This window comes from Bubalus bubalis, chromosome 2 (genome assembly GCF_019923935.1).
Source record: "Bubalus bubalis isolate 160015118507 breed Murrah chromosome 2, NDDB_SH_1, whole genome shotgun sequence".
NCBI lineage: Eukaryota > Metazoa > Chordata > Mammalia > Artiodactyla > Bovidae > Bubalus > Bubalus bubalis.
The window spans coordinates 137090670-137103034 of record NC_059158.1 but is presented as its reverse complement, the minus strand read 5'-3'; the positions used below and the strand labels follow the sequence as shown (position 1 = coordinate 137103034).

The 12365-nt window shown below is 38.1% G+C and overlaps 1 protein-coding gene across 3 annotated transcripts in view; it reads left to right on the top strand.

Moving 5' to 3' along the window:
• The window catches only part of HECW2 (HECT, C2 and WW domain containing E3 ubiquitin protein ligase 2), a 434970-nt gene that overhangs the window by 237977 nt on the left and 184628 nt on the right, over positions 1-12365 (top strand). The gene's annotated exons all lie outside the window — the stretch shown is intronic.

Below are 12365 nucleotides of genomic sequence, written 5' to 3'. Positions count from 1 at the left end.
CCTTGATCTGCTTATGAAATTTTAGCATCTTCAAAGAGTAGTTTTTTAATATAGTTTTATTTATTTTTGGCTCTGCTGGCTCTTCATTACTATGAGGGCTTTTTTCTAGTTGCAGGCAGTGGGGGCTCCTCTCTGGTTGTACATGGGCTTCCCATTGCAGTGGTTTTTCTTGTTGTGGAGCAGGGGCTCTAGGTGTGTGGGCTTCAGTAGTTGTAACTCCTGGGTTCTAGAGCATAGGTTCAGTAGTTGTGACTCATGAGCTTAGTTGCTTCGAGGCATGTGGGATCTTCCTGGATCAGGGATCCAACCTGTGTCTCCTGCATTGGCAGGCAGATTCTTTACCACTGAACCATCAGGGAAGTCCCCAAATAGTAGTTTTTATAGAGTTTGTAACTTATGTTTTCCCCTAAAGATGAGAAACTATTAGAATTTATATTTTGTTGTCAGATTCTTCTCATTTACTTGTCAGTCAGTATAAGGAGATTATTTAGATGTTGCTTTCTGTCTGTTCAACTCTTAGTATCTCTTCAAATTTTTACTGGTTGCTCCAAAATACATATATTTGGAGACCAATAAGTTATAAAGTGAGGCCTTCCTGGTGGCTTAGGTGGTAAAGAATCCACCTACAATGCAGGAGACTCACGTTCCATCCCTGGTTGGGAAGGTCCCCTGGATAAGGAAATGGCAACCCACTCCAGTATTCTTGCCTGGAAAGTCCAATGGACAGAGGAGCCTGGCTATAGTCCATGGGGTTGAAAAGAGTCAGACATGACTGAGCCACTAACAACAACAACAACAAAAAGTTATAAAATGTTTCATACTTATGATGTTTAAAGCAAAGTCTGAGGGAAATAAAGAAACTTGGATAGAGCTCAGTTCAGTTGCTCAGTTGTGTCTGATTCTTTGCAACCCCATGCACTGCAGCATGCAAGGCTTTCCTCTCTTTCACCATCTCCCCAAGCTTGTTCAAACTCATGTCCATTGAGTCAGTGATGCCATCCATCCAGTTCATCCTCTGTCGTCCCCTTCTCCTCCTGCCTTTAATCTTTCCCAGCATCAGGGTCTTTCCTAATGAGTCAGCTCTTTGCATCAGGTGGCCAAGTATTGTAGCTTCAGCTTCAACATTAGTCCTACCAATGAATATTCAGGACTGATTTCCTTTAGGATGGACTGGTTGGATCTCCTTGCAGTCCAAGGGACTCTCAAGAGTCTTCTCCAACACCACAGGTCAAAACCATCAATTCTTCAGTGCTCAGCCTTCTTTATGGTCCACCTCTCACATCCATACATGACTATTCGAAAAACCATAGCTTTGACTAGACAGACCTTTGTTCGTAAAATAATGTCCCTGCTTTTTAATATGCTGTCTAGGTTTGTCATAGTTTTCCTTCCAAGGAGCAAGTGTTTTTTAATTTCATGGCTGCAGTCACCATCTGCAGTGATTTTGGAGCCCAAGAAAATAAAGTCTGTCAGTGTTTCCATTGTTTGCCCGTCTATTTGCCATGAAGTGATGGGACTGGATGCCATGATCTTAGTTTTCTGAATGGTGAGTTTTCAGCCAGCTTTTTCACTTCCCTCTTTCACTTTAATCAAGAGGCCCTTTAGTTCCTCTTTGCTTTCTGCTGTAAGGGTGGTGTTGTCTGCATATATGCATATCATATTTCTCCTGGCAATCTTGATTCCATCTTGTGTTTCATCCAGCCTGGCATTTTGCATGATATACTCTGCATTTCAGTTAAATAAGTAGGGTGACAATATACAGCCTTGGCATCCTCCTTTCCCGATTTGAAACCAGTCTGTTGTTCCAAGTCTGGTTCTAACTGTTGCTTCTTGACCCGAATACACATTTCTCAGGAGGAAGGTAAGTTGGTCTGGTGTTCCCATCTCTTGAAGAATTTTCCACAGTTTGTTGTGATCCACACAGTCAAAGGCTTTGGTGTAGCAATAAAGCAGAAGTAGATGTTTTTCTGGAATTCTCTTGCTTTTTTTATGATCCAATGGATGTTGGTAATTTGATCTCTGGTTCCTCTGCCTTTTCTAAATCCATCTTGAACATCTTCAAGTTCTCGGTTCATGTACTATTGAAGACTAGCTTGGAGAATTTTGAGCATCATTTTGCTAGCATGTGAGATGAGTGCAATTGTGTGGTAGTGTGAACGTTCTTTGGCATTTCCTTTCTTTGGGATTGGAATGAAAACTGACCTTTTCCAGTCCTGTGGCCACTGCTGAGTTTTCCAAATTTGCTGACATATTGAGTGCAGCACTTTTACAGCATCATCTTTTAGGATTTGAAATAGCTCAACTGGAATTCCATCACCTCCTCTAGCTTTGTTTGTAGTGATGCTTCCTAAAGCCCACTTGACTTTACATTCCGGGATGTTTGGCTCTAGGTGAGTGATCACACTATCATGGTTATCTGTGATAGAGAATCAGTTCTTATTCATTTAATCAAAAATGTATATTGGATGTTTCCCAGCACTGGATAATTCTTGGAATATGATGATTAAGAAAGTATCTTCTGTGTTCTTAATCTCAAAGAACACAGACTGATAGAGTGGATTGAGTATGACAGTGTAGCCACATGGACCAGATTTTCTAACATTGGTGAAAGAGGACATATTGAAAAATAGAGCTCAAGTGAAAATACTTTGCATAATAGCTGACATATAATGGACCATATAAATTAAAAAAAAATGTAATCTTGATGAAAAATGTAAAACTTGCTTTTTCAATAAAATTTATTCAAGGTTTTTGTTTTTTTTTTTAAAGAGAAACTGCAAATATCTATGGTCATGGATGTTTATTGATTTTACTATGATTTTTCCGTTGGGTTATATATTTATATGTGTGCACACACCTCTGTGTTTACAGTAGAAGGTACAGAGGCACTGAAATAGCCTGGGAATCTGAATTCTTTGAGTATATTTATGTTTGATTTAAATTTATGTCATAATTCCATTCGGAGCAGATTTCTTTGAGTTGTTGAATATGCAGTACTTGGAGTTTTAAATATAGTTTTAAACTCAGAATCAAACTAGTTTTCATGTGACATCTTTTGCTTCGATTTTTTTTTTTTTCCACAGTTCCTTTATCAGATATATCTTGAATTTGTGTTTTTTCCCCTGAAGGTGTTTTTGTGATGGATGATATTTGTGGTTTTTGGTATCTTGAGACAAGGTTTATGGATAATGTGGGTTAGCTACAAGGTCACTATTTTCGGCCAACTCCATTTGATAAATAACAACTCCTTTTGAATGAGTACTTAATAAATTCATGCTATAAGTAATATCTTCAAGTGTCAGGATAGATAGATTTGTAAGGGAAACTTCATTTTTAAATTTATTACTGTTTCTGTATTTCTCTGTCACATTAGGCCAGATTGAAGCCTCTCTTTTCTAATCATTAAAGTAATGCAAGTTCCTTCTGAAAAGTTAGGAAATATGGAAGAATACAAGGACATTTAAGTCTGCCTGCATGCATGTGTGTGTGCTCGGTCGTGTGTGACTCTTTGCTGCTCCATGTACTATAGCCTGCTAGGCTCCTCTGTCCATGGGGTTCTCCAGCAAGAATACTGGAGTGGATTGCCATTTCCTCCTCTAGGGAATCTTCCCAATCCAGGAATCTACCTTGAGTCTCCTGTTTCTCCTGCATTGACAGGTGGGTTCTTTACCATTGAGCCACCTGGGTAGCCCCTTAAGTCTTCCTGCCAGACAATGACTACTCTGAATATTTTGAATATTCCTTTTACAACTTTATTTTTATAAATTTCATGTGTGTGTTTAAGGGCAATTAAGCTCATATTATACATATATCTCTGGGCTTCCTGCATAGCTCAATTGGTAAAGAATCCTCCTGCAATGCAGGAGACCCCGGTTCGATTCCTAGGTTGGGAAGATCCTTTGGACAAGGGATAGGCTACCCACTCCAGTATTCTTGGGCTTCCCTTGTGGCTCAGCTGGTAAAGAATCTGCCTGCAATGTGGGAAACCTGGTTTCAATCCTTGGGTTGGAAAGATCCCCTGGAGAAGGGAAAGGCTACACACTCCAGTATTTTGGCCTGGAGAATTCCATGGACTATATAGTCCATGGGGTCGCAAAGAGTTGGACACAGTGAGTGACTTTCACATACATATAACTCTGCAGTACATTTTCCCACATATTAGCAATATGTTGTGAATGCTTCCCATGTCATTAAAAATTATTTGGGAGCATAGTGTAATAACTACATAATATTCTATAAAATGGCTGTGTCATTATTTACCTATTCATCTTTTTGAACACTTTTCTAGTTTCAAATTATTGCAGTTCATGAGACAATGACCACTGAATTTATATAATCTCTGATGCCACATATTTCTTGACCATGCATCTTATTTTGCTTATTAAAACATTTTTTTATATATAAAATAATCTGTAATTTTCTGTTATTTATGGTATCCCCCACCTTGTACTGAAGGAATTCTTCTGTGCTGTACTGAAAGTATTCTTTACTGAAGGAAGTTGTTAAATTTAAAAAACAAAAGCTTTTTAAAAAGAGATTGTTATTTACGATGTTTATATATAAACTCTAAAACAGATTAGAAGGTAAAATGACAAATCCTGATGATAGCTGTTCATAATGGAAATGCTTACAGGTCCTTAAATATAGTTTGGTAGGAAAGGGCGGTAGTGAATCAAGTTGTTACAGTTTGTTCCAGGAAGGGCATTTTGGATGAATGCCATCTACTTTTACAAATATGTCTTGTGATTTTAGTTTTATTTTAGTTTTATCTACTCTGCTTTCCCAAACAGATTGCCGAAGCTGAAGCAAATGTATGTAGTACAATAAAAGGAATTGACATAATTTTAATTTCTTTAGTAAAAGGCAATTCTTTTTCTCCAACATTGTTACTTGAATTTTAATGAAAGTACTAAATTGAAGCCTGGTTGAGTCATGTTAGATAAACTGGCTCCAAGTGACTTCTGATGTTAGTTCATCTAGCCAACTGCTTTCCTAGTGATTGTCATTAATCTACTTAATATTCATATTTGTCACCAAAATAAAATTCTGAAAACTTCTTCAAATAATCCAATGATTTAGTGTCTTCTCTATTGAGAATGAAGGCAACACTTGAATCTGAGAGTTTGCCAATAGTGAGTGAGTACTCTGTGCCAGGCACACTGTCTCCTTGCTTTTTATAGCTTTACCATCCTCTCAAAATTGTGCTGGTTGTACATTGTTATTATCCCCATTTTATAAATGGGGATGAGTGAGCTAAAGTTTGTGGAAGGCTACTCATTGGGCCAGTGTCACACAGCTAACAGGCATCCGTTTTGGCAGCAGAACCAGTGCTTTTCTATGCTGCCTTCAAGCTGTCAGAAAGTTCTTAGTCATATAAACTCACTACATGAAAAAAATATCTTAAATTGGATTAAAAATGTTAAGAAAACAGAATTAACAAATTTAGTGTGTGACATAACTTCTAAGCAACACAGAACAAACTTAGATATTTAAAGATGGCTTTATTCTCTTTTTAAAAAGGAGCATAATTAATTTGGAGGAAAAAAACCAAAAACCTTCATTTTTCACTTTTCCTGGCTAGAAATGTTGACAGCTAAGAGTGCAATTGCTATTATTGTGAGTTTGTCTGTTGTGTGTACAGATTCATGCTCCCAAATTCTCCATTCCCACCTTTTATAAATACCATATTTAACTGGGAAGAGGAAAAGTTATTTTTGGCAACATTCGTAGAGCAAAAGTAGCAACTCAGGGGGGCATGAAAGGATATACTGACCTGAAACAGAAACTGTAGGAATATGCCTAGTGTTTAGGTTCAATTCTGTTTAGAATGTAGGTCTTCAATAAGAGAATTATTCAGAGTTTACTAGGAGACAGGAAAATTGCAAAATGAGATCTGTGTCTATGTAAATATCTATGACTGAAATAATGTACTGATATTTTGTGCTTCTTATTACTGTTGTCATAGCCAAAAATAGCAATTAGATAGCTGTTTAGATATCATTAGATAGCTGATAGGGACCCAGTGCTAAGAGGACCAGGCTGCTTTCTTGAGAACAGCCTGAAACAATAGTTTCATGTCAACAAAGATTCACAGATATAATATCTACACAGTAGATGTGGTGACAAAAGTTCATCCCTGAATTCTCAAATATTAAAACTCAAGGGTTTCTTTGCAAGTTGAAAGATACAAATTTACCATGAGTGAAACAAGGACTGCTTTTTGCTCCTGAAAGTAAACTTCTAGGAAATTTTACTAAAATATTATTCTAAGAGGTGGTACAAGCTAAAAGAAAGACGGTCAGTTCAGTGTAACACATAGATTGATGCATTGCTGACAGACTCAGAGTGAGTTATTATGAAAAGTTAAAGATGTTAGTTCAGACATTCATTCCATAAATGGTTTCTGGCCCCTAACCTTTGGAAATGGTGTTACAGAAAGCCACTTTTTTTATCAAACCCTGGGCTAGGAGGCTCCCAAACATGACCGATTCTTCCATCTAGAGTTTACCAGAGTTTCTCAAATTACCTGTAGTTAGCCAGATCTATCACAGACACTGATCATTTGTAAATTAGAATAAAAACAAGCTACTAGAAGAATGAAATGGAGTAAAAAAGAAGATCCACAAAATATAAGCCCACATTTTTATTATTGTATTGAACAGACTTAAAATTACTCTTGACAATTTCTGTAAAAGCTTCTGAAGGCTCATGTGTGATTTCTGTACTTTTCTCAGGTCATTAACAGCCAGCTTATGACCCAGTGCTGACCCATAGCCCATATTTTGAGGATCACTCTTCTAGATTTGAATACAGACACTTTTTTTTCTCATGTTAGTGTCCCTTCCTGTCTCTTCCTTTTCCCTGTACTTGTTTGTCTTCTTATTATATAGTTTTCCTCTTAAGATGGATTGGAAATAATTAACATGAGGATTGTTAGGGTAGGGAACACTGCAAAGGTACAAAGAAGCATGTTTCTTTTTGAGTTTTCTACTAAAACAAATTCACAAAATCAAATGTGACATTTACATACATGTATACCTCACATTGGAGAAGGCAATGGCAACCCACTCCAGTACTCTTGCCTGGAAAATCCCATGGACAGAGGAGCCTGGTAGGCTTCAATCCATGGGGTCGTGAAGAGTCAGACACGACTGAGCAATTTCCCTTTCACTTTTCACTTTTATGCACTGGAGAAGGCAATGGCAACCCACTCCAGTGTTCTTGTCTGGAGAATCCCAGGGATGGCGGAGCCTGATGGGCTGCCGTATATGGGGTCGCACAGAGTCGGACACGACTGAAGTGACTTAGCATACCTCACATACACATATACGGTCTATTACATTTTGAGATTACAGGTCAGTGTGGTTTAAGGACCACTGGTACCAGAGTTAGCTCGGGTAATTGTGTAACAACGAAGACTCCTAAGATCCTTATGTCCACTGAATCAGAATTTCTCTGATTTGCTCTGTGAAATTTAATCTAAAGTTTAAACATGAGCCTCACCAGGTGATTCTAGTACACAATGGAATTTGAGTTGTACTCTTTCAGGGTTTTTAGAAATCTCTGTGTTAGAGTCTACATTATCATACACTATGGTGGTATATTAAAATGCCAATTCTGGAATGTCAGCTAATGTGAATATATTGGAGTCTCTCTATAGGTGCTTTCAGCAGAGAATCTCCAAGATGTTATCGTATTGATTGCTGTCTCAAGCGTGTGTGTGTGTGTGTGTTAGTTGCTTAGTTGTGTCCGACCCTGTGTGACCCTATGGACTGTAGCCCACCAGGCTTCTCTGTCCATGGGATTCTCCAGGCAAGAATACTGGAGTGGATTGCCACTCCCTCCTCCAATCGCAAGCATTAACAAAGCCTTATTGAAAAAGCATTATGTTCTCATTTTATAGACAGAAACACAGAACACACACAAATATAATAATTCTGCATCCTTCTCTATTGTAGTAATTTTGCATCTTTTTCATTTTATTTTCACAGCTTTCATGCCTAAAATCTATTCTTTAATTCACCTTGCTTTATAATAATACAATTTTATTTGGAATAAGAACTAGCATAGCAACAGAATCCAGTACGCATGTAATTAACTGGTTATTATGAATTGAATGAGGCTTGTGGGATTGTATATAATTGTATATAATATGTTAATATTTCTTTTAAAAACACTTGTCTTTACATTAATCTGAACTTAATACAAAATGTATTGATAAGGAAAAATACTACATTTTTAGGTGTTATTACCAAATTAACCCGTATGGAAAAATAGTATATTCTTAGAGCTCTAAAATATACATCAGTCAAATAAAAGAGATTCCACTATAGCTGTATCTTTAGTTCATTAGTGGAAATGACTTTTTTTTTTTAAAAGAAACACTTATTTGTTTATGCCTTTCAGAGTTTTAGGCACATTATACTGTGTGTGTGTATTTGTCAGAAAAGTAAGGGTCATTTATTCTTGTTTATGAAAGCAGAGAATCAGAATCCTGGTATTTTGACTTGAATGGGCATTGATAAAGAGATTTCCTTATTCATTTAGGATAAGAAAATCAGTTCTTTGAGGACTGTACTCTTTTCCTAAGTGTAATGATAATTTCCCAGGTAAAACTGTGAAACCCTAAGAAAGTAACAGGCCCATACTTATCTTTACTGAACTGTGAGTAACCCAGGAATGTTGCGGATGTGAAATTATGCAGGTTATTGGAAAATCTTCCTTTGAGCTTTTCACCCTTGCCATGTGTGCCCTTGATCAAATTACTCCACCTCTCCAAATTGTTTCCTCATATTAAGGATAGCAACACCTCTCAGAATTGCTGGGAGAACTCTATCAATTAATGATTCTGAAATATCAGCACAATTCTTGGCATTGGTGAGTGGTAGGTAGTTATTGCTGGGAATTATATAGCAGTGCAGAATGTGTGGATAAGCTTTGATGTCATGTAAACACTAGCTTTGAAATTCAGCTGGTTTCTTGCTATGTAAGTAACAGCAAGTAATTCAATCTGTCTATCCCCCATTTAATTTGTGAAATAGGGATTGTAGTGACAATTCCAGAAGATTATTTTGAGGATAAAATGAGGGAGTGTGTGCCTGGCACATAGAAGTTTCTTAATAGATAACAGATGATAGCCATTATTATTTTTATTGTATTTGATTGTTACTACTTTCTAAGCTAAATTAAAAATATATGTATATGAAAACATGTTTCATATACATGTGTCTACTTGAGTTTAGATTTGAGGGTTCTCCCCCTGATTTTTTAGTAGCTGTCTCACTTTAAAATTTATTTTCAAAAGCTTTCTGATTTATACACAAGCCAATATGTATTTCCATTGGAAGATTTTTGGAATCCAAAAACAGAGTGATGATGAAATGAGCATTCATCTGGCTGCTTTATGAACACAATGTTGAAGAGAAAGCAGGCAGTTCAAACTGTAGCAGATAGCAGACACTTGCTGCAAGACTTCAGTAATGCATATGAGTGATGTCAGGCTCAGGCATGCAAAAGGCATAAACACAAAGGAAAATCATAATGGGCTTTTCAGGAAAGGGGTTGTTGCTTCCTGATGTGCTAACCTGGATTCTGCTTTGTGCTTTGATGCCAGCATAAAGAAAGCTGGCAGAGACACTGTTGAATTTTTCCATTGCCAATTTGTATTATAATCTGAGAATTGTGTTTTGCTCTTCTCTACTTTACTTTTAATAAATATTCTGTGAACTTTGGGGAAGTAAGCTACTTTAGTTAAGTAATGTCTTTAATCATTTAATTTAATTTATGTGATTAATTCATTCAGCAGCCACAAATCACAGTTCCACCCACAGCATCCTTGCTCAGAATGTTGAGAACTGTGATCATCAATTGGCCTTTCAGAACGAGAGCTTAGGAAAGGGGAAAGGGACAGTTTCCATTCCTTTATTCTTAAGCTTCCTTTTCTCTCCCTATACACTGTTGCTGAAAATGTCCAGTCTGTTCTCTTTCGATGGACTCATCTTCCCCCCCTCCTATGTGCTCTAGTCACATTGGTCTTCCTTCAGTCTTTGAAAAGGTCGTGTGATGGATCTAGAGAGTGTCATACTGAGTGAGGTAAGTCAGACAAAGAAGTAGAAATATCATGTGACATCCCTTATATGTGGTATCTAACAAGTTTCTTACAAAACAGAAAGAGACTTACAGACTTCTAAATGAACTTATGGTTGCTAGGGTGAGGGTGGGGAGGGATAGGGACTTTGGGAAGTTCATGTCCACACCGCTATATTTAAAATGGATAGCCAACAAGGACCTATTGTATAGCACATGGAACCCTACTCAATGTTGTGTGCCAGCCTGGTGGGAGGAGGGTTTGCAGGGGGAAATGGATACATATATATGTATGGCTGGGGCTTTCCTGGTGGCTCAGATGGTAAATAATCTGCCTGCAATGCGGAAGACCTGGGTTCGATCTCTGGGTCGGGAAAAACCCCTGGAGAAGGGCATGTCAACCCACTCCAGTATTCTTGCCTGGAGAATCCTTATGGACAGAGGAGCCTGGTTGGCTATAGTCCATGGGGTCCCAAAGAGTCGGACACAACTGAGCGACTAAGCTCGCATATATGTATGGCTGAGTCCCTTTGCTGCTCACCTGAAACTACCACAACGTTATTAACCGGCTGTACCCCAATACAAAATAAAAAGTTTAAAGCTTGGGGGAAAAAAAGGAGAAAATAAATGAATAAACAAATTGCAGAAAAAGAAAAGGTCATGTTGCTTCCCATCTGACGGCTTCTCCACAGCTCTTGACTATCTGGAAAGAGCTCTCTCTCCTCTTCCATCCCCTCCCCCATTCCTAGTCATCCTTCAGGATTTAGTCCACACACCAACTCCTTGAGGAAGCTTTCTCTTATTCTCTGACCTGGGTCATGTCCCCAGCTCAGCCATTTCCTTACCACCTACTTTCTCTTTTGCCTTAGTAGTGTGTATCATAATAAGAACTAAAGAATTTATGTTTGTTATTTTATGTTTCTCTCTCTTTCTAAAATAGAAGCTCTGCAAGAAAGAACAGGAGCTGTGTTTGCCTTGTTCACATATGTTTCCCAGTGCCTGGTGCCATATGATAACATAACAGGCAAAAAAGCTAAGGTATTATATGGATACAAAATTGACATTAGTGTGCTTTACCATTTTATTTGTTTCTGTTGATTTTTTTTTTTTTTTGGTGTTTTCTTCAAAGGTGTGGTTTACAGGAAAGAATGGCATATGTAACTTTGAAGGTCTAACACTATTCTCCTTTGGTTATATCTTCTTATTACAGTAGATTACTGTGAGTGAAGAGGTACTGGCTATGAAAGGGTGTATGTGATGGCCTTACGGCTAAGCTGTAACAGTCATCTTGTCTCCCTTGCTCTACTCTGTAAGTTTCTTTCTTGATCAACTTGAGGAGATCTATATTCCATTATGACAAAGTCTTGTGCTGTGAGGAAGAAGATTTCCTTTACATAGGAAAATAGCCTGTCACCCATGAATGTCGGTGACACGTGGATGGACCAGAATCTAGAGTTCAGCTAAAGTGGCATATCTGGCAAATGTTACAATATTGGGAAGGCAAAGAATAATGGCTTAGAGGGCCAGAGTGATGGGAGAATCAGGTGGGTCCAGGGACCTGAGAGTGAGTGGAGGTAAGGGTTAAACAGACTTGTGATGAAAACAAAAGTGCTGACATTGTTGAGAAGACTTGTTCATAGGCTGTAGCCATCTTTCATGCCAACAATAGGAAACATATTCATCTTTTCTAGCTTACTTTTTCTAATCTCCTAATGGTGACTGAGGCTGCCTTGGGCCTGTTGGCTACCTATTAATCAGTGAGGACACTGGCATTTTCACAGTGTTATTTGAGGGAGGCAGTGTATTGTAAAAGAGCTTGGGTTTGAGTCTATTCAGATCTGACTTTAATCCTGGCTGTTATCACTTCCTCTCTGTGGGTCTCTGTTTCCTCATCTGTGAAAAGTAAAGAGTTAGTCACTTCAGTTATGTCCAGATCTTTTCAACCCCATGGACCGTAGCCCGTCAGTCTTCTCTGTCCATGGAATTCTCCAGACAGGAATACTGGAGTGGTTAGCCATTCCCTTTTCCAGGGGTCTTCCCTGACCCAGAGATTGAACCTGGGTCTCCTGCATTGCAGGCAGATTCTTTACCATCAGAGCCACCAGGAAAGCCCTTCCTCATCTGTAAAATGGACCTAATAACACCACTGACCTCAGTTTTAGAGCATGGTTTAGAGCATTCATTAGAGACTATTTTTTAAAGCATTTACTATGGTTCCTGGTACAGAGAAGGCATTCCATACCTGCTTGCTATTATTGTTGTTTGCTAGGACACACCCA